Here is a 22,431-nt window from a genome sequence, read left to right as displayed (position 1 = left end):
AAATTGGATTTAACAGGAATGCTGCAATGGGAATGTGCTATTAGATCTTGCAGCCAAATGTGCTGGGGCTCCTGAAACCCGATTTACAAACAGCTGCCTGGGAGCGGAAAGCCTAGAGTCTCTGAGCACCTGAAGCAAGAGCAACCCAGCCGCAGCAGACACATATGTGTAGTCCACACAGTGGACACTCTTGGGGGCATTTGGACTGGTGATGAAAGGGAAGCACACACTAGGCCTCAAAAGGTATCTCCTCCATAAGGCCACTTCTCCAGATCAGGAGACATAGCTGACATCTGACACAGAGATATAAGCATAGAGAAAGAGGCAAAATGAGGAGGCAAAGGAATATGTTCCAAGTAAGGGAAGGAGACAAAACCTCAGAAAAAGAACTAAATGAAAGAGAGATATACTACCTGACAAAGAGTACAAACTAATAGGCATAAGGATGCTCACTGATCTTGGGAGAAGAATGGATGAACACAGTGAGAACGTCAACAAAGAACTGGAAAATGTAAAAAAGAACCAATCAGAAATGAAGAATACTGGAAATGAAAAATTCAGAAGAGGGATTCAATAGCAGAGTAGATGATACAGAAGAACAGATAAGAAAGCTAGACAAAAGACTAGAGGAAATCACCCCAGCTGAACAGATAAAAGAAAAAAGAATTAAAAAGAACAAGGACAGTCTAAGGGACCTCTGGGACAACATCAAACACACTAACATTCATGTTACAGGTGTCCCAGAAGGATAAGAGAGAGAAAAAGGGGCAGAAGATCTATTTGAAGAAATAATAGCTGAAAACTTTCCTAACCTAAGAAGGAACCAGACATCAGGTATAGGAAGCACAGAGAGCACCAAACAAGATAAACCCAAAGAGGCCCACACCAGGACACATTATAATTAAGATGTCCAAAATGAAAGAGAAAGAGAGAATCCTAAAAGCTGCAAAAGAAAGGCAACATGTGACATACAGATGAAATTGCATAAGGCTATCAGAGGACTTCTCAGCTGAAACCCTACAGGCTAGAAGAGAGTGTCACGATATATTTAAAGTGCTGAAAGAAAAAAATCTACAGCGTTGGATACTCTATTCCACAAGGTTATCACTCAGAATGGAAGAAGAGAGAAAGAATTTCCCAGACAAGCAAAAATCAAAGGAGTTTATCACCAAGAAACCAGATCTACAAGAAATGCTAAAGGACTTATTTAAGTGGGAAAGAGAAGACCACGAATAGGAATAAGAAGATTATGAAAAAAATAAACAGGCAATATAATCACTGGTAAAGGAAAAAATACAATAAAGGTAGCAAGTTAACCACCTATGAAGATAATACGAAGATTAAAAGACAAAAGTACTAAAACTACGTATTTCAATGATGAGAGGGTACTGGATACACACACACAAATTAAGAGGTTACATATGATATCAAAAATATAAAATGTGGGAGGTGAGGAGTAAAAGAGTAGAGCTTTTAGAAAGAGGTCAAACTAAAGGGACTATTAACTCAATATAGATTGCTATATACATAGACTATTACACATGAACCTCATGGTAATCACAAACCAGAAACCTATAATAAATACATAAATAAGTAAGAGAAAGGAAGCCAAACATATTACTAAAGAAAGCCATCAAACCACAAGGGAAGAAAGCAAGAGAAAAAGAAACAAACAAAGAAGAACTACTAAAACACTCATAAAAAAAGTAACAAAATGGCAATAAATACATCTTTACCAATAGCACTTTAAATGTCAATGGACTAAATGCTCCAATCAAAAGGCACAGGGTGGCCAACTGACTAAAAAAGCAAGAACCATGTATATGTTGCATACAAGAGACACACGTCAGACCTAAAGACACTCACAAACTGAAAGTGAAAGGATGGAAAAAGATATTCCATGCAAATTGCAAAGAAAAGAAAGCAGGGGTAGTAATACTTATATTAGACAAAACAGACTTAAAACAAAAACTGTAACAGGAAACAAAGAAGGGGACTACATAATGATAAAGGGAACAATCCAATAAGAGGACATAACACTTGTAACTATCTACGCACCCAACATAAGAGCACCTAAATATATAAGGCAACTATTAACAGACATAAAAGGAGAAACTGACAGTAACACAATCATAGTAGGGGACTTTAACACTGCACTTACACCAATGGATAGATCATCGAAACAGAAGATCAAAAAGGAAACACTGGCCTTAAACGACATATTAGACCAGATGGACTTAGTAGATATATACAGAACATTCCATCCAAAAACTGCAGAATACACATTCTTTTCAAATGCACATGAACATTCTCCAGGACTGATCACATATTAGGCCACAAAACAAGTCTCAATAAATTTAAGAAGATTGAAGTAATACCAAGCATCTTTTCTGACCACAAAGGTATGAAACTAGAAATCAACTACAGGAAGAAAAGCTACAAATATGTGGAGAATAAACAAAATGCTACTGAACACGGATTGGATCAATAAAGAAATCAAAGGAGAAATAAAAAAATACCTAGAGGCAAATGAAAACAAAAACACAACATGCCAAAATCTGTGGGATACAGCAAAAGCAGTTCTAAGAGGGAAGTTTATAGCAATTCAGGCCTACCTCAACAAACAAGAAAAATCCCAAATAAACAATCTAACAGTGCACCTAAAGGAAGAAGAAAAAGAAGAACAAAGCCCCAAATCAGCAGAAGGAAGGAAATAACAAAAATCAGAGCAGAAATAAATGAAACAGAGACTAAAAAAACAATAGAAAAAAATAAATGAAACCAAGTGCTGGTTCTTTGAAAAGATAAAATTGACAAACCTTTACCTAGACTGACCAAGAGAGAAGGCTCAAATAAATAAAATCAGAAATGAAAGAGGAGAAATTACAACAGACACCTCAGAAATACAAAGGATTATAAGAGAATACTACAAAAAGCTACATGCCAACAAATTGGATAACTGAGAAGAACTGGGTAAATTCTTGGACTCATACAATCTTCCAAAACGGAATCAAGAAGAAGTAGAGAATTTGAATAGAACCAATCACCAGTAAGGAGATCAAAACACTAATCAAAAACCTCCCAAAAAATAAAAGTCCAGGACCAGACAGCCTCCCTGGTGAATTCTACCATACATTCAAAAAAGACTTAATATCCATCCTTCTCAAATTTGTCCAAAAAATTGAAGAGGAAGGGAAGCTTCCTAACTCCTTCTACAAAACCAACATTATCTTGATACCAAAACCAGACAAGGACAATACAAAAAAAGAAAATCACAGGCCAATATCACTGATGAACATCGATGCAAAAATTCTCAACAAAATACCAGCAAATTGAATACAACAATACATTCAAAAGATCATACACCGTGATCGAGTGCAATTTATTCCAGGGATTCAGGGATTGCTCGACATCCACAAATCAATCAACGTGACACACCACATTAACAATATGAAGAATAAAAACCACATGGTCATCTCAATAGATGCAGAGAAAGCATTTGACAAAGTAAAGCATCCATTTATGATAAAAACTCTAAAAAAAATGGGTATAGAAGGAAAATACCTCAACATAATAAAGACCATTTATGACCAATCCACAGCTAATATCATTCTCAATGGAGAAAAACTGAAAGTTCTCCATCTAAGAACAGGAACCAGTCAAGGATGCCCACTTTCACCACTCACTTAACATAGTATTGAAAGTCCTAGCCAGAGCCATCAGGCAAAAAGAAGAAATAAAAGGGAGCCAAATTGGAAATGAAGATGTGAAACTGCCACTGTTTGCAGATGACATGATTTCATATATAGAAAACCCTAAGAATCCACTAAAAATGTTTCAGAAATAAAAAATGAATACAGTCAAGTTGCAGGATACAAAATCAACGTACAAAAATCAGTTGCATTTCTATACACTAACAACGACATAGCAAAAAGAGAAATTAAGAACACAATCCCATTTACAATTGCAACTAAAAGAATAAAATACCTAGTAATAAACTTAACCAAAGAGGTGAAAGATCTGTACACTGAAAACTATAAAACACTGCTGAAAGAAATTGAAGAAGATACAAAGAAATGGAAAGATATTCTGTGCTCTTGGATTGGAAGAAATAAAGTTAAAGTGTCCATACTTCCTAAAGCAATCTATAGATTCAATGCAATCCCTATCAAAGTTCCAAGAACACTTTTCACAGAAATAGAATAAAATGTCCTGAAATTTATATGGAACAACAAAAGACCCCGAAGAGCCAAAGGAATCCTAAGAAAAAATAACAAAGTTGGAAGTATCACACCCCCTGATTTCAAAATATACTACAACGCTATAGTAACCAAAACAGCATGGTACTGGCACAAAAACAGACACAACAGGTCAACACAACAGAATCGACAGCGCAGAAATAAACCAACACATATATGGGCAGCTAAATTTTCACAAGGGAGCCAAGAACATACAATGGAGAAAGGAGAGTCTCTTCCATAAATGCTGTTGGGAAAACTGGACAGCCACATGCAAAAGAATGAAAGTAGACCATTACCTTACACCATGCACAAAAATCAACTCAAAATGGATAGACTTGAATGTAAGATCTGAAACCATGAAAGTTCTAGAAGAAAACATAGGCAGCACACTCTTTGGCATCGGTCTTAGCAGCATTTTTTCAAATGCCATGTCTGACCAGGGAAGGGAAACAATAGAAAAAATAAACAAATGGGACTACATCAAAATAAAAAGCTTCTGCACAGCAAAGGCAACCATCAACAAAACAAAAAGACAAGCTAACAACTGGGAGAAGATGTTTGCAAACCATTTATCAGATAAGAGGTTAATATCTAAAATATATAAAGAACTCATACATCTCAATAACAAAAAAACTAACAACTCAATTAAAAAATGGGCAAAACATCTGAGCAGAGATTTCTCCAAAGAAGATATACAGATGGCCAATGGGCATATGAAAAGACATTCAACATCATTAGCTATCAGGGAAATACAAATCAAAACTACAAAGAGATATCACCTCACTCCAATCAGAATGGCTATAATTAACAAGAAAGGAAACAGTAAGTGTTGAAGAGGATGTGGAGAAAAGGGAACCCTCATCCACTGCTGGTGGGAATGAAACTGGTGCAGCCACTATAGAAAACAGTATGGAGACTCCTCAAAAATTTAAGAATAGATCTACCATATGACCCAGCTATGCCACTGCTGGGTATTTATCCAAAGAACTTGAAAACACGAATGCATAAAAATACATGCACTCCTATTTTCACTGCAGCATTATTCACAATAGCCAAAACTTGGAAGCAACCTAAATGCCTATCAAGGGACAAATGGATAAAGAAGATGTGGTATATACACAATGGAATACTACTCAGCCGTAAGAAATGATGAAATCCAGCCATTTGTGACAACATGGATGGACCTTGCGGGTATTATCCTAAATGAAATAAGTCAGAGGGAGAAAGTCAAATACAGTGTCATCTCACTCACAAGTAGAAGATAAAAACAGCAAACACACTGGCAGCAACAGAGACTGGATTAGTGGTTACCAGAAAGGAAGACGGGAGGGAGAAGGGTGAAAGGGGTGATGAGGTACATATGCAGAGTGATGGATTGTAATTAATCTTTGGGTGGTGAACATGATGTAACCTACACAGAATTCAACATATATTGGATGTACACCTGAAATTATATAATAAATAAACCAATGTTACCACAATGAAACAAAAAAGTTCTAGAAGAAAATATTTGTGACCTAGTGTACACAAAGATTTCTTAGTACACTAAAAAATAAAAACCAGAAAAGAGAAAAATGATACACTAAAAACTTTTGTTGCTTAAAAAGTACCACTAAGAGAATGAAAAGGCAAGGTACAGTCTGCAAGAAACTATTTGTAAGACATACATTTGGCAAACTATTTGCATTGAGAATATATAAAGAACTCTTAAAATTCAGTAATAAGAAAACAATCCAAATAAAAAATAGGCAAATTAAAGGGGCCAGACCAGTGGTAAAGGGGTAAAGGGGGCAAGGGGTAAGCTCCACTTCACTGGTCTGGGGTTCAGGGGTTTGGGTCCCAGGTTCAGACCTATACACGACTCATCAGGCCATGCTGTGGCAGCATCCCACGTACAAAATAGAGGAAGACTGACACAGATGTTAGCTCAGGGCCAATCTTCCTCACCAAAAAACCAAAAGGCAAAATATGGAGCTGGCCCCGTGGCCTAGTGGTTAAGTTCGGCACACTCTGCTTCAGTGGCCTGGGTTTGGTTTCCAGGTGCAGGCCCATACCACTCGTCTGTGGCCATGCTGAGGCAGCACCTGGCATAGAACATAGAAGAAGACTGGCACAGATGTTAGCTCAGGGTCAATCTTCCTCAGCCAAAAAAAAGGGGAAAAAACAGGCAAAATATTTGAACAGACAGGTCACAAAAAATGTATGCAAATGGCCAGTAAGTATGTGAAAAGATATTTAACAGCATTAATCATCAGAGAAATGCAACTTAAAACCATAATAATATACTTCTATATATTCACTGGAATGACTGAAATTAAAAAGCCTGACCACACCAAGTATTGGTGAGGACGTGCAACAACTGGGATTCTCATAATACTGATACTAGAAATGTAAAAGGACACAACTACTTTGGAAAATGGTTTTGGAATTTCTTAAAATGTAAACACATGCTTACTATAACTCAACAATGATACTCCTCAGTATTTATCCAATGGAAAAGAAAACTTGCACATGAATGTGCATAGCAGCTTTACTCATATTAGGCAGTAACCGGAAACAATCCAAATGTCCAGGCAGATTAACAAACCTTGGAGAAGGTATGCAGTGGCTCGTGACTCAGCAACAAAAGGAACCAACGCCTGAGAAACGCAACGAAATGAATAATCTCAAAAATATTAAGCTGAGAAAAAGAAACAGACACAAAAGAGTACATGTTGTATGATTCCATTTCTACGAAATTTTAGAAAAGGTAAGTCAAATCGTCAGTGCTAGAAAGCAGAGCAACCGCTGCCGAGGGCCAGGTGTGGCTGCAGGACCAGGTGCTGGATTAGGACAGGGAAGATGGACTGCAAAGAAGCATGGCAGAACTTTTCGAGGCAATGGAAACATTCTACGTCTTTACTGTAATGGGGACTACATACATATATTTGTTTGTCAAAAGTCATATAACTGTATGCTTACAGTGAGTACGTTTTATTGTATGTAGATTGTACCCAAGCAAAGTTGATTAAGTAATAGAAACAATCTAAATGTTCAAAAATTTGGTAAGGATTTAATAAATTGTAGTATATCTACATAATTAATTGAAGGCAATTAGCATATATTTTACAGTGTTAAAAATGAAAAGTATGTGTACAGTATGGAAATAGGTAAATATATAAACATGGTAATAGCAATTATTGCTAGACAGTGAGATTCAGAGTGGTTTTTATCTTGTTTCATATCTCGAAAATTACTTTAATTATTTATTTGGTATCAGTTCCCCAAAACACCATGCTTTCCTTGAATGCAGAGCCCACCTGTCTTGTTTGTGTCATAGACTAAGTATATAGCACAGTGACTAGCTTGTAGCAGGCAGTCAATAAATATTATTTTCAATTGAACTGAAATAACCTTTTGGCTTTTTGATGGTCCACAATGAACATGCACTGTTGTTACTTTCATAATCAGAAAAAAATTATATAAAGGCTTCAAATCAATATACTGTTGATCCTTGTGATTTAGGCTCATGACAAATTTAACACTCTATTAATTTTTTTAATAGATTCAAAGTAGCTTTGCGTCCTCAGCACCAATCCAAGTGTGCAGCACATAATATGTGCTTAATAAATATGTATTGCAAAGAATAAAGTTAAATTCAAAAATGATTTTCCAAAGAATTATTTATAAGGAAAGTAAGACAAAGTTTTAAAGGTATTTTTATTAGAAGTATAAAAAATCATATACAATAACTGAAAAACCTTGTTTTTTTCCAAAAAGAAGAATGAGTTATTTGCTGCTCAAGCAAGGAGTGTATCTTTAGAAATGTAAGTTCTGTTAGGCCAAGAGTACATGTCTTTTTTATGTGTGTTGTGCTTAGTCATGCTGTAGGAATACAGTAATGTAAACAGATTATCTCAACCTACCAAAGGTACAATTGTACACAAAATTATACATACATATCTATGACAAACCCATAATGCTTATTTTGAAAATAAACTGCTATATTTTTAAAAAGTTATATTCTTAATGTAACAAACTTTCCAAAAAAATAAAGATCCGGACTTAAAAAATGTCCTGCGAATTATCACTCTAGCTCACCTACAGGGAAACTAAGCAACAAGACTGTCCTCCGAGCTGCTCTAACAGAACCCCACAGCCGGAGGGGCTTATAAACAACAGAAGTCTACTTCTCACAGTCCTGGAGGCCGGGAAGTCCAAGACCAAAGTGCCAGCAGATAGCCTGTCTGGTGAGAACCTGCTTCCTGGTTCACAGATGGCTACCTTTTCGCTGTGTCCTCCATGGTGGAAGGGGCACGTGAACTCTCTGGGGCATCTTTTAGAAGGGCACTAATCCCACTCATGAGGGCTCCACCTTCACGTCCTAATCTCCTCCCCAAACCCCACCTCTAAAGACTAACACACTGGGCAATAGGTTTCAACATATGAGCTTTGGGGGGACACAAATATTCAGTCTACAGCAAATACTATATCATACAATTGAACAGCATTACTATACTATAAAAATGAACATTTAAATACTTACTGTTATCGGATCAAATAAAAGTATTCTTATGTTAAACAGGTTAAGTCATTTAATTATCTTCCAGATAATGTCTATCCCTTTCACCAGCTAAGCTCATGGTCTGTATGCATTTCACACAGAAAAATTAATGCAAAGTAATGTAAATTTACGTTTAGTTTTTGAAGAAAGGTTTTGCCAGAAAGATAATGATATAGATAGTGACATAAAAATGCCACATTTTAATAACATAGTTCAATATAAAATTTCTTAAAATACCAACTAAACCCGTTAGGATGTTGCCGTAGAACCGAAAGGGATCAAGGGCGGAACTGCTGGACTCTGAGACAGCTGTTTGGTGGTAACCATGTCAGCTGGAAATTATCAGCTAAATACCTTCAGCCCTATCCCTCTGCTTCTTGGCCTCTTATTACAAGTCTGAAAATGTAAAAGAAGTTCTAGATCACCGACTAGCAGCCTGTAAACTGGCAATTTTCAAATAAGCAATGCAAGACAAGAAAAGTTAAGGAAAGTTTCTGAGATTAAAAGTCACTTAATGAAAATACTTAATAATGTGATAAGTATAAAAAATAGTTCCTTTTAAAAAAATAACTGTAAATTCCTAATCTATTTCTATAATTAAAATAACATATTAAAATATTTTATTAAAACTGTATTAACAAGATTAAAGAAGAGATTGCTCAGTTCTACCACATTAAATATTAACAGATTCTTCATTGGGAAAATAAGATGTACTTTTAAAAGGGCAAAAATTCTCAAGGTAATTATTTTAAAATATTTAAATCTGTGGGGATATATGTAAAATACCTGGGTTATTTATGAAAGGTATCTGATACCAATACAATAAAATTAATAAACACAACCCTTTTGAGCATTAAGGTCATAACTTTTTTTTTTAATGATTGGCAGCTGAACTAATCTGTTGTCAATCTTCTTTTTTTCTTCTTCTCCCCAAAGCCCCCCAGTACATAGTTGTATATTCTAGTTGTAGGTCCTTCTGGCTCTGCTATGTGGGACGCCACCTCAGCATGGCCTGATGAGTGGTGTGAGGTCCGTGCCCAGGATCCTAACTGGCGAAACCCTAAGCCACCAAAGTGGAGCGCACAAACTTAACCACTAGACCACAGGGCCAGCCCCTGAGGTCATTACATTTTAACAACGATCATGAAAGCTATATAATGCTATTTCCATATTGCAGATGATTAAATTTAATAAATATAAGTTATTTTTTCTACTACAATAGGCACTACTTTTGAGTACGGCTACTTGTTTGGCACTGTGCTAAGTAACTTACATGCATTACATCATTTAATCCTCAAAACAAACTTACAAAATAGGCAATTATCATTATTAACAATTATTATCTCCATCATAAAGATGAGGAAACTAAGGCTTAGACATGTCATGAAACTTGCTTAGCATCACATGGCTATTAAGCAGTAGAGCTGAGATTCAAACCTAGGCCATCGGACTCTAAAGCGTATCATCTATTTATTACAATAAGCATAGTTTCTATTAATTTGAGACAATAAATGTATAATTTCTTCCACCAGGAAGAAATTTCATTCATGAGTCTCATTCACAATTGCAGAATGTAAAGTGTGTACGAGAAGAGCCTTTACAGAGCACAGCTGCCTTCTCAGGGTCTAGAACTAGACGGGAGCCTTTGCTAAAGGATCAGTGCATCCACTGCTTTGTGCTACAGTCTCTCTCTCAAAGTTTCTCTCGTCAAAGCCCCTGCACACGCCGTCCTTCCCTGGGACCCTTTTTCCCATACACCTGCTATCAGTCTCAATCTAAACGCTACTTCCTCAAAGAGGTAACCCAATTTATAGCAGGTTCTCCATTATTCTCTCTCATACTGTAGCACTCTGTTCATTGCTATAATAATAATACATTTATTGGGTACATTTTATAATATGACTCTTTTATTCATCCTAGTGTACCCTATGACTGAGACACAATAAGTATTCAATAATGATTTTCCAATGAATAAATAAAACTTATTTGGAGAATGTACCTACTCTTAACTTCTTAGTTCAGATGTACCTCTCCACCTAAAATCTCTAGGGCAAGAAAAAACTTGTGGAGATCACAGATATGTTCTTTATCTTTATTATGGTGATGAATTCATTGGTCAAAAGCTATTAAGTTGTATACTTTAAATATGTGCAATTTCTTGCACATCATTATACTTCAATAAAGCTGTTTTAAAGAAGAAATCAAGACAACATGAAGATTTTTCTCAAACAAACAAAAGCTGGCTGAAGTTACGACTAGCAGACCTGCACTACAAAGTACGTGAAAGGAAGTCATTCAGGCAAAAGGAAAATGCAACAGATGGATATGTACATTTACACAAAGGAATGAAAAGCACTAGAAATAGTGACTATGCTATAAATATGAAACATTTTTTATTTAAAAAGTTCCTTTTAAAGATAATCGACTGCTTAAAGCATAAATAACAACAGCCATTGTGAAGGTTACAACATGAGTGGAAGTAAAACATATGAGAACAATGGCACTGGAGACGGAGGGCAGGGAGAGAACGTAAACTCTTGTAAGGTTCTTGCAATAAGTGAAGAGATATCAGATTCTTTGAAAGCAGACTGTGATGAGCAAAGCGACGTATTCTCATCCCCAAGCTACCACTATAAAAACAAAAAAAGCAGCAGAGCTAATCCAAGAGTGAATATAAAATGAAAAATTGCAAAAATAGTCAATACAAAAGAAGGCAGGAAGAGATTGTTTTTAACTGAACAAAGAACAGATGGGGTAAATAAAATAACTAGCAATATTTAACCCAAATCATATGCATGATCGCATTAAATGTTAATGCTCTAAACACTCCAAATTAAAACGGCAGAAATTAGATTGGATTTAAAAAGAAGTATGACCTAACTATAAGCTGCCTACTAAAAAATCAAAGGAAAAATAGATAAATCCATAATTGTGGTTGGAGATGTCAAGCCTACTCTCTCAATATTTGATTAAACAAAGTAGATACAAAATTTGTAAGGGTATAGAACACTGGAACAACATTACATTATCAAACAACTTGACCTAGATGGTATTTTTAGAGCACGTGGCCCACCCAGCACACCAGAATAGACCTTCTTTCTAAGAACACACAGCATATGCACCAGATAACACATACTGTGGGCCTAAAAACAAGTCTCAATGAATTTAAAAGGATGTAAACTATACAGTGTATTCTCTGACCACAGGTAAATTAAACTATAAGTTTAAAAAAAGGAACATATATGGAAATCCCCAAGTATTTAGAAATTAAACACCACATCTTTAAATAGTCCATTGTTCAAAGAAAATATGACAAGAGAAATTAGTAGATTTGGGAAAATAGAATAACATAACACGTAAAAATACATATAACATTAAAATATGCTACAAATATTTACATATATAAATATAACATAAAAATTGGTACCTGCAGAGAAGTTTATAACACTAAATACTTAGAAAAGAAAAAAGGTTTAAATAAATGCTTTACATTTCCACATTAAGAAACAAGGAAAAGAAGAGCAAATTAAACACAAAGCAACCAGAAGGAAATAATAAAGAGCCAAAATCAATGAAATAGATGACTCAAAATTGACAGAAGAAAAATCAATGAAACTTAAAGCTATAAATAACAATAAAAATTATTAACCTTTAGGAAGACTGACCAAAAATAAAAAGAAGATACAAATTGCAGTATCAGGAATAAAAGAGAGAAGTTAGCTACTGATTCTATAGATACTAATGTAATAACAAGGAAACATTATTAACAATACTAAGAAAATATATTCAAAAATTTAGATGAAACAGACAAATTCCTGGAAACAAACCACCAAAGTTCACTCAAGAAGAAACAGATTAAATGCATGTCTATATATGTGTGTGTGTATATATGTTTAAGCTCAATTCATTGTTAAAAACCTTCCTACAAAGAAAATGCTTGGTCCTAAAATTTCACAGGTGAAATCTACTAGAAAACAGAAGAGGAAGCAAGGCTTCTCAACTCATTTTAAGAGCGCATCATTACCCTGAATCCAAACCCAGACACATTACTTGGAGGAGGGAAGAGGAGGAACCTACAGAATGATATTCATAATAAACAAAGATCTAAAATTCTTAACACAATTTTACCAAATCGGATCCCACAATGTATCAAAAGGGTAACACATCATAACCAAGTGGGGTTTATCTAAGAAACGCAACGTTGGTTTAACATTAAAAATCAAACAATGAAATTCAAGATACTAGCAGAATAGAGAATAAAAACTATCTGACCACCACAATAAATACAGAAAAATCATTTAACAAAATAGTACACCCAATCATGATTTTTTTTTAAAAAGCTCAGCAAACGAGGAATAGAAAGGAACTGCTTCAACTTGATAAAAGGCATCTGTGAAAAAGCTATAGCTAACAACACACTTCATGGTGAAAATATGAATGCTTTCGCCCCAAGATCAAGTATAAGGCAAGGATGTCTGCTCTCACCATGCTTTTTAACATTGTTCTCAAGGTCCTAGACAGGTTGACAAGGCAGAAAAAGAAAGAAAACGCATGAGATTAGAAAAGAGGAAGTAAAATTATCTTTGTTCTTGCATGATGTGACCATCTACACAGAGAGCACCAACATGTTCACAAAAAAGCTTTTAGCAAAAACACAAAATTCAAGACTAATAAGTAAACATCAACTGCATTTCTATATACTAGCAACAAACAATTCAAATTTGAAATTTTAGTCATTTATAACAACACCAAAAACATAAAATCAATAAGGAACCATTCAACAAAAAATGGTCAAGACCTGTACACTAAAAAATACATAATACTGTTCAAAAATTAAGAAGATCTAAATAATGGGAAAGATATATCATGTTCATGGATCACACGACAATACTGTTAACAAGTCAATTCTCTCCAAATTGATCAACAGATTTAACACAATCCCAGTTGAAATCCAGTAGGCCTTTGCATAGAAATCAATAAACTTCTTCCATAATTTATATGGAAATTTTAAGGAAACAGCATTGCCAAAACAACTTTTAAAAAGAAGAGTAAGGGGCTGGCCCTGTGGTGTAGTGGTTAAGTTCGCATGCTCTGCTTCAGCGGCCAGGTGTTCATGGGTTTGGATCCCAGGAGTGGACCTAGCACTGCTCATCAGGCCATGCTGTGGTGGTGTCTCACATAAATAGAGGAAGACTGGCACAGATGTTAGCTCAGCGACAATCTTCCTCAAGCTAAAAAAAGAGGAAGATTGGCAACAGATGTTAACTCAGTGCCAATCTTCCTCAATCAGTCAATCAGTCAATCAATCAATCAGAAGAGTAAAACTGCAAGACTCAAACTGCCTAATTCTAACACTTACTCTAAAGCAAAAGTACTAAAGACAGTGTGATAAATGCATAAGGTTGGATAGATATAGATCAATGTTAACAGAAGAGAGTACAGAAATCAACCCACATATATACAAGCAATTGGTTTTTGACAAAGGTTCAAGGTAATTCAATGGGAGAAAGTAGTCTTTTCAACAAATATGCTGGAACAATTAGACATCCAATTGCAAAATAAAGGGACTTTGACCTTTATATAGAACCACATACAAAAAGTAACTTGAAATGGAGCATAGACCCAAATCTAAGTGCTAAAACTATTAAAACTTCTGGAAGAAAACACAAGAGAAAATCTTAAACTTGGGTTAGGCAAAGATGTTTTAAATTAAACACAAAATGCAAAAATCACAAAAGAAAAAACCTGAAACTTGTATTTCATCTAATTTAAAAGTTTTGTCCTTCAAAAGATACTTGTAAGAAAGCATATCAGCGGGCACAGCGGCGAGGGTGACGGGAGGGACTGACTGTGAAGGGGCATGGGAGACTCGTTGAAGAAGATGATTTTTAAAAGATTTAAACAAAAATATACATAGAAAAAAGATTCTCCACTAAAAAATGAAAAGGCAGACCACAGACTGGGAGAAAATATTTACAAAACATATATATGATAAAGTGCTTGTATCTAGAACATATTATTAAGAAGACAAACAACCCGATTAAAAAACGCACAAAAGATTTTAACAGATATTTCAATAATGAAGATATACAAATGGCAAATCAGCACAGGAAAAGACGTTCAATATATTATTCATTCAGGAAATTAAAATTAAACCTACATGATACCACTACAGTAAAATAAAAAAAGATTAACCATGCCACGTGTGGTGATATTAAATAACATCCTAGAAATGCAAAATGGAACATGAAATTTGACAGTTTCTTATGAAGTTGAACATATCAAATGACACAGAAATTGCATTCCTAGGTATTTACCCAACATAACTGAAAATATATGTTCACACCAAGATTTGTACTGGAACATTCACAAGAATGTTTTTTGTTGTTGTTGCTGAGGAAGATTTGCCCTGAGCTAACATCTGCTGCCAATCTTCCTCTTTTTGTATGTCAGCTGCCACCACAGCATGGCCACTGACAGATAAGTGGTGTAGCTCCATGCCTGGGAACTGAACCTGGGCCACCAAAGTGGAGTGAGCTGAAATTAACCACTAAGCCACCAGGGCTAGCCCACAAGAGCTTTTTTCATAATAGCCCCAAACTGCAAAGAACCCAAATGTCGATCTATGAGTGATGGTATAAACACATTATGAAACATCCACACAATGGAGTAAAGCCATAGAAAGAAATAAACTACTGCTATCTGCAACAATATTGATGAATTTTAAAAGTATTATGCTAAGAGAAAGATGCAGAATACAAGTGACTATATACTGTGTTTGCAGATTATAGTTTTTAATATTTAAATACTGTTTTGTTCCAATGTCCTGGCTTTTTTCCTTCAGGGTCTCCAATTATACATATAGCGTTTTCTGTTTTCACTCTTGAAATGCTCACTCTGGGGTAATCCAGCCTTTGTGTTAAGAAGCTTGATTACCCTGAAATTGCCATGCTGCCCAAGACTACGCGAAGAACTGCTGGAACAGACAAATGCGGAGTCAGCTCCTGCGGCTCCAGTCACCTCATCTGAGACTCTAGATACAAAAGTAAGCATCTCAGACGTGGAGGCTGGTCAAGTCTTTGGATTACGACTTCAGGTGCAGTGATATACTGGTTCAATAATTTATGAAATTAGCCTTGAAATATTATAAAAGTATATACTAAAAACATTGCCAGATGTATTTTGCCTTGAACTTGATAGGCTAATATGACTATTATAATGTATCCTTCTTAGCTTGGGAATTTCTGAAAAAGCTTTGGATAAAAGCAACAGAATTCTGATATAACCTATGTATTAATAAGTAAAAGTTAGCAAAGAAATTAGCTTGTCAGACTCCTGACAATAAAGATATTTATATACATATAAATTTAGCAAAATTTTTAAAATCATCACTATGAATATGAAATGATACTTTTAATTTGAAAATCACCCAAATCACACCTCCATAAATTAGTAAGTAGAACTAGAATGCTGACTGCTGGCACTTCTGTCTTATGTGAATTTAAAATGAGATGATTTGGGTTCACTGAAGACAAAATCCCAGCCAAATAATGAGAATCTGAAATAAGTATGAGAGGATCTCAAGACTGGCATGAAAGTGAAAGTCATATGCAAGAAATAAAATGAATTTTATCAAAGTAATTAATATAGAGCATACAAGGAGCTAAATATGGACAAGAGTAGTAAATAACTGAAAGTGTTAGGTTCATTTGTACTCACGAAAAGAACACACAAGAACATGAAGAACTTATCAGATGCATAACATTTCCACATAATCATTTTCCTTTATCCCCTGATGAATCTCCTAACTTCCAGGAGATTTCAGCCTGGAAAGAGATATACAGAGGTCCAATTTCTAGGCCTGAAAGAAATACTGCTATTGAGTAAGATTTGAGGGGAAGACTCCTGAGTAGAGATAGTCTAAACCAAATTAAATAATCCCACCACCTTGTTCAGTTTTCAGTTTACTACTTCTTTTCCCCGGAATATTTCTCTGCTTCTCATATAAATCTGGTAACACCTAAGCTACAAGAAGAGAGTGGTTTGGATACGTTAGCAGCAGTGTCATTGGTCACATTAGGGTGCTTTCATAATTAGTTCTCCAGATGCTCATTTACTGTCCACCAAAGGTTGCACTGAACTCATTTTCATAACCTTGTTCTATTGAGCTCCAACCCTTGTACCAACCCTTGTACATTCTCTACTACAGCCAAGGGGCATTCCTTGCATCAACCCAGAAAAAAGAAAGAATCCATGGTACTCTGCTTAGGAACTAGTCGATGTCAAATCCAATGGCCATTTTTCAATTGTTATCTTGCAGGATTTGCTATACTCTGTTATACTTCATATACTCTACTTACCTTCCAAGACTTCTCTTGTGTGGTTCCTTCTGCCTAGGATCGGCCTAAGGCTTCCCTCATCACCAACATGTCTGACGTTGGTACCTTCAGGCACCACTCTTGGCCACTAATGTTCTAACTTTTCTCACACTGGATATTTCCTCACTTCCTTGGTTTTATCATTTATTTCAGTCTGTATCTCTGACCTAACTCTCCTACCTCTTTGATATCCCCACTGGGGACCTCAGACATAGGATGATCACCCCAGAACTCATTCCCCCTTCCTGTGTTTCCTGTCTTAAACAATCTGGTATCTACACAATTTCCCAAGCAGCAAATAGGACACTATGTGTTGTTTGTCTTTCCATTTAGTCGTTAAATCCTGGAAATTCTAGTACCTAAACATCATTAGAATTTGACTCCTTCTCACTAATATTGACACAATTAATGACCTTATCATTTCCATAATTCACTTCTCCCTGCAGTAGCCTCCCAAACAGTTTCCTTGCTTCCAATTCTGTCACCTCCAATCCAAGCTTCACGCTGCTACAAAGTAGTCTTTCTAAAACATTCGTACAGAAATCCTTCCGTGATGCTCCAGTGCCTTCAGGATAAACCCTAAATTACCTGGGAGAGAAGACCTGCCCTAATGACTCTAATTACCTGTTCAGGCTCTCATGGCTTTCCTCTGCAGGGCTTCATGCATCATCCACACTGGCCACGTGAGGGAGAACTGGCATGTTCCTGCACATTCTACACAGTCTATTTCCCCTGTGCAGAAATGCCCTCCTTCTCATCCTTACTCATCTAACTTAAGTCGTAGTTTAGCAAACACTTCAAGAATTGTTTCCTACCCTGGCATTCTCCCCTTTCCTCTCTCTCTTCCTTCTGGATTGATTCCAGTGCCCATTCTCTGTATCCCATGGCAACCAGTATTATCATAGCAATAACGACACTATAAAGTATATGCATATTCTCTTGTCTAGCTCCCCAATTAGACACTCATCTTCTAAAACAAAGTACCATGCTTTTACTATTTCTGCATCCTTCGAGGTTCAGCTCAGAGTAGTTGCTCATTAAATATTTAATAGGCAAATGGACTATAATGGAGTGGGTTCTAAAGTTAATACATAAATTATCAACTATAATAAAAATCATTCCTGAAAATTCCTTAGGAAGGGACTACACTGGAGACCCAATATATGGTGTCTCAACGTACGTTAACCCGGAAGAGTTTTCTTCCACCACTGAAATAATAGAGGTTTTTTTAGATGAACACCTGTAGTTATAATGCACTTAATGACAAAGTTTTATAAAAACTATGTATTTTTTGCTTTTTTAAAGACTGGCCCTGAGCTAACAAATCTGTTGCCAATCTTTCTTTCTTCTTCTTCTTCTCAAAGTCCCCAGTACATAGTTGTACATTATAGTTGTAGGTCCTTCTAGTTTTGCTGTGTGGGATGCTGCCTCAGCATGGCTTGATGAGAGATGCTAGGTCCATGCCCAGGATCCGAACCGGCAAAACCCTGGGCCACTGAAGTGGAGTGTGCAAACTTAACCACTCAACCAGCGGGCCAGCCCCCAAAACTATGTATTTTAAGTGCCAGAATTTACATCTCATGAAACTCTAAGGATGGCAAGTAGGAACTGACGTGGAGTAAAAAAACAGTAAATTTATCTCTCTCATCTTGAGGTCACTCTTTGAATACACTCATCAAGAAGAATGGCAAATCCCCATATTCTTTCTTTCATTCATTCTACCTATCTATCTGTCTATCTATCTGTCTGTCTATGCATGCTCTCTCTTGCTGAGCATATTTCTTTGAATTCATCTAAGTTGTATGCAATTATGATGTGACTCCATTATACTGATGTGCCTATAAGCAGCCACTGTTGATTTTTCACAACCAGTATTTCTCTCACAATCATCTTCCATCAAAATTATTTACTGCTGTCAAAAATATTGGCAAACACAGGGATAATAATAAGCATGGCCGTGAGCATGCTAAACTCCTGTGCATTCTATTAGGCTGAAAAAAATCCCAGATGTTCACAAAAATGTGAAGAAAGTATAAGAAAAGGAACGTCTTAACTATTATATTTCAAGATAAACATTCCAGAGTATAGGCTAAAAGCATGCTACTGCTAATTAAAAATCAACAGACAATAAGTAGGAATTGCATAAAAATTGGGCTAGTTCTAACTACTTCAAGGGGCCCGGTAAAGAATCCTATCTCAGGGTAAAGTTGGATACACAGAGATTTGAGGCTGCTTCCATTTGGGTGAGTAGCAGCAGTTCGCCACAGGTTCCTTTCAACAGGCCGGTATCCTCCTGTTAATGTCTCCTAGACACCACGCAGACACTCCCCACTGGGTAACTCACAGTGTGTCTGCAAGTCTTGGAGTGGACTGTTAGGGTGAGTTTATAGCTTCCCTTATTTTCCTTCTCTCTATTTCAATCTTATTTCAAAAACAGAAGTACTCCATTTAGTATTTTTTCTACAGCAATTGACTTTTCAGCATTTCTAGGAAGCATCTCTGGGCAGAATAAATGGAGTGGTGACCCTAAAGCAAAGCCAGAATTAAAGAAGTCGCCATAAGGACACATTGAACATAGATTCCCTCCCCAGAGACGATACACTGAAGAAGGGAGATGATTCCATTAAGTTACAAGAACCAAATAACTATTTGTATTTGTAAAGTACATTTAAAAGGTATTTAAAAGTACACTTGATAACCTAAAAGAATTAAAAATTGGAGGAGTTACATATACAAAACTTTCACTTTCACTAAAATTGTGTAAATATAAATAACTAAATTTTCGTTTTTCTATGTATGCATTGCAATGCTATAATTACTATCCATGCACTTTAAAATTATCTATCACATACAGAATCAGTTCACTTGCTTCAATACATTAAATAATTTAGTCTTTATCTATAACATTCCCAAAACAGAAATTCTGAAAAAAGAGAAGAAATGTCAAATGAGAAATAATGTAGGAGTCTCAATAATAAAGAAAACCATCTGGCTTGTCTGAAAAGCTGCTTTTGTGTGTAAAACTTTTTCAATAATCATCAATTAATTAATCTCAGAAGCACTCTAGGTTGAGAATAAAAGTGCTCCCTCTAGGGAGTGTCCCTTCATCCCACCACTCAAAATGCTTCTCTCTCCTGGGAAGTGCCATGGCCCTTAACCTGCACTTGTGATCCACGTGATAGTGAACACTTACACGTAGTCTCAGTTTTGTACAGTATCTTTCTCACTAGACTATACACTCTTTGAGAGTAAGATCCAGGTTTAATTCAGATTTATATGTCCCACAATATCTACCAGAGTGCTGTGCACAAAACCTCATTAAATATGTATCTTATAAATACAGTCAAAGATACTTCCTTCTGAAAAAACCTTTTTGACTTTTTTCCAAAATAATCTATATAGTTAGTACACTATTTTCTAATTTTCTTCCTACTTCTCAGCAATTTCTAGTTAATCACTTTTGCTAACTTCTTTTCTCCCTGAGGAAATGTGTTTATCCATTGACTTATTTATTCATTCAAATTATCCAATAAATATTGTGTCAAGTTCCTACTTGTGTCAGGTCGTGTGTCAGGTACTAGGGTTATACCAGCGAAAAGCCCGTTAGGAAGCTCCGAGTCTAGCGGGAAGACAGACAAGCAAACAGACAATTATACAACAATGTGGTAAGTGTTATAATAGATGTAAATACATGACGCTGTGTACGAGTATTTATCCAATTTAAGAGTGCTCCAGTTTAAGAGCGCATCTCCAAGTTTTGGTGTGCAGTTTATCATTTTCCCTATATTATTCTCTCCCCAGGCCATCCATCCAGCCAGCCATCTGTCTACCTGCCTACTGTCCTTTCCTCAATTTTTTAAATAGATAAAGTATATTTACGATAAAAAATACAAAAACTGCTCAAGAATACATATGTGAAAAATAAGTCTTCCTCCCACATTGTCCCCAGCCAAAGGTAAGCACTAACGTCCAGTGCATAATTCCAGAGATATTCCATGTATATACAAATATTATATATATATAGTCCTATTTTCTTTTAATACAATGATGGCATGCTTTATACTCTGCACCTTGTTTTTTTCACTTCATAATATGTCTTAGAAATTGTTCTGAATCAGTCCATACTGGGCTGCCTCATTCTTTTTAACAGATATAAAGTATTCCACTACATGAATACAACACAATTTATTTAAGTAGTCTCCTTATTGAATGCTCATTTAAGGTACTACAATGCTACAATGAATATATTTATCCAAAAATCATTCTGTGGTATATTTGTGAGTATGTCTGTAGGATAAATTCCTGGAAGTGAAGCTGTTCAGCCCAAGAATATGTGCATTTTTAATTTTGAGAGATACTAACATAGAGGTTTCATGAATTTAATTTTCCATAACATGGGAACTATCTACCTCCATAACTTAAATTATAACTTTTATGGGAATGGCTCCCAAATCTGTATCCACAGTTCTGATCCTTTATTTATTCTCTGTGATGTTTCCACATAAATATTTCCTTGGAAACTTAGGAAAAACCTTTCAAAATCAAATTTATAATCTTACTCTCAACACATTGTTCATAAGTTCACTCTTTAATTCTCCCTGATTCCAACCAAAATCCACTTTGATCCCTCTCTCTTTCTACCCACATCCAATTAATCGGTCACTAAGACATACCAATGCTATACAATTCCATGAGGTCCATGTTCTTTGTAATTTCTCAGACAATATCTGAGGGCAAGGGCCCAGTTCTGAATGCCTGGGATACTGTTACCTAACGACTCAAGTTCTTCTTGCCTGTGCTCACCCACACCCTACAGTGAGTCTGCTCACATCCTCCTCTCTGCCTGTAATACCTTCTCAAATCAGTTCTCCTGCTGGAATCTCATTAAGCATTTAAGGCCTACCCTAAAGGCTAGATCATTCATAAAGCTTTTCTTTTACAAATTTATTAGCAGTTAGGTCTTTCACTATACATTCTAGTTTTTAATACACTGATAAGATAAATTATAAACTCCTTCATAGAAAAGATAATGTCTTAACACATTTTGATAAACCCACACTGCCTAGGCACTCAAAATGTGCCAACTAATACCAAAAGAATGAGTGAATTTTCACAATGAACTAATTCCTATTAGTCAGATAATTCTATAGGAGAAGATATTCTATACGGAATATTTAACTAATTTATTTAGTTTGGAAAATAAGACGATTTTAAGGTCTGTGAGATACAAGCCCCTATTTAATAATTAAATTTATTTCAGAAAGCCCGC

The 22,431-nt window shown here is 35.8% G+C and overlaps 1 protein-coding gene across 1 annotated transcript in view; it reads right to left on the bottom strand.

The window, feature by feature from the left end:
• The window catches only part of AKT3 (AKT serine/threonine kinase 3), a 325,271-nt gene that overhangs the window by 85,149 nt on the left and 217,691 nt on the right, over positions 1–22,431 (bottom strand). The gene's annotated exons all lie outside the window — the stretch shown is intronic.

Source organism: Equus quagga, chromosome 12, assembly GCF_021613505.1.
Source record: "Equus quagga isolate Etosha38 chromosome 12, UCLA_HA_Equagga_1.0, whole genome shotgun sequence".
NCBI lineage: Eukaryota > Metazoa > Chordata > Mammalia > Perissodactyla > Equidae > Equus > Equus quagga.
The sequence above is the reverse complement of the archived record's forward strand: the minus strand, read 5'-3'. Positions and strand labels throughout refer to the sequence as shown.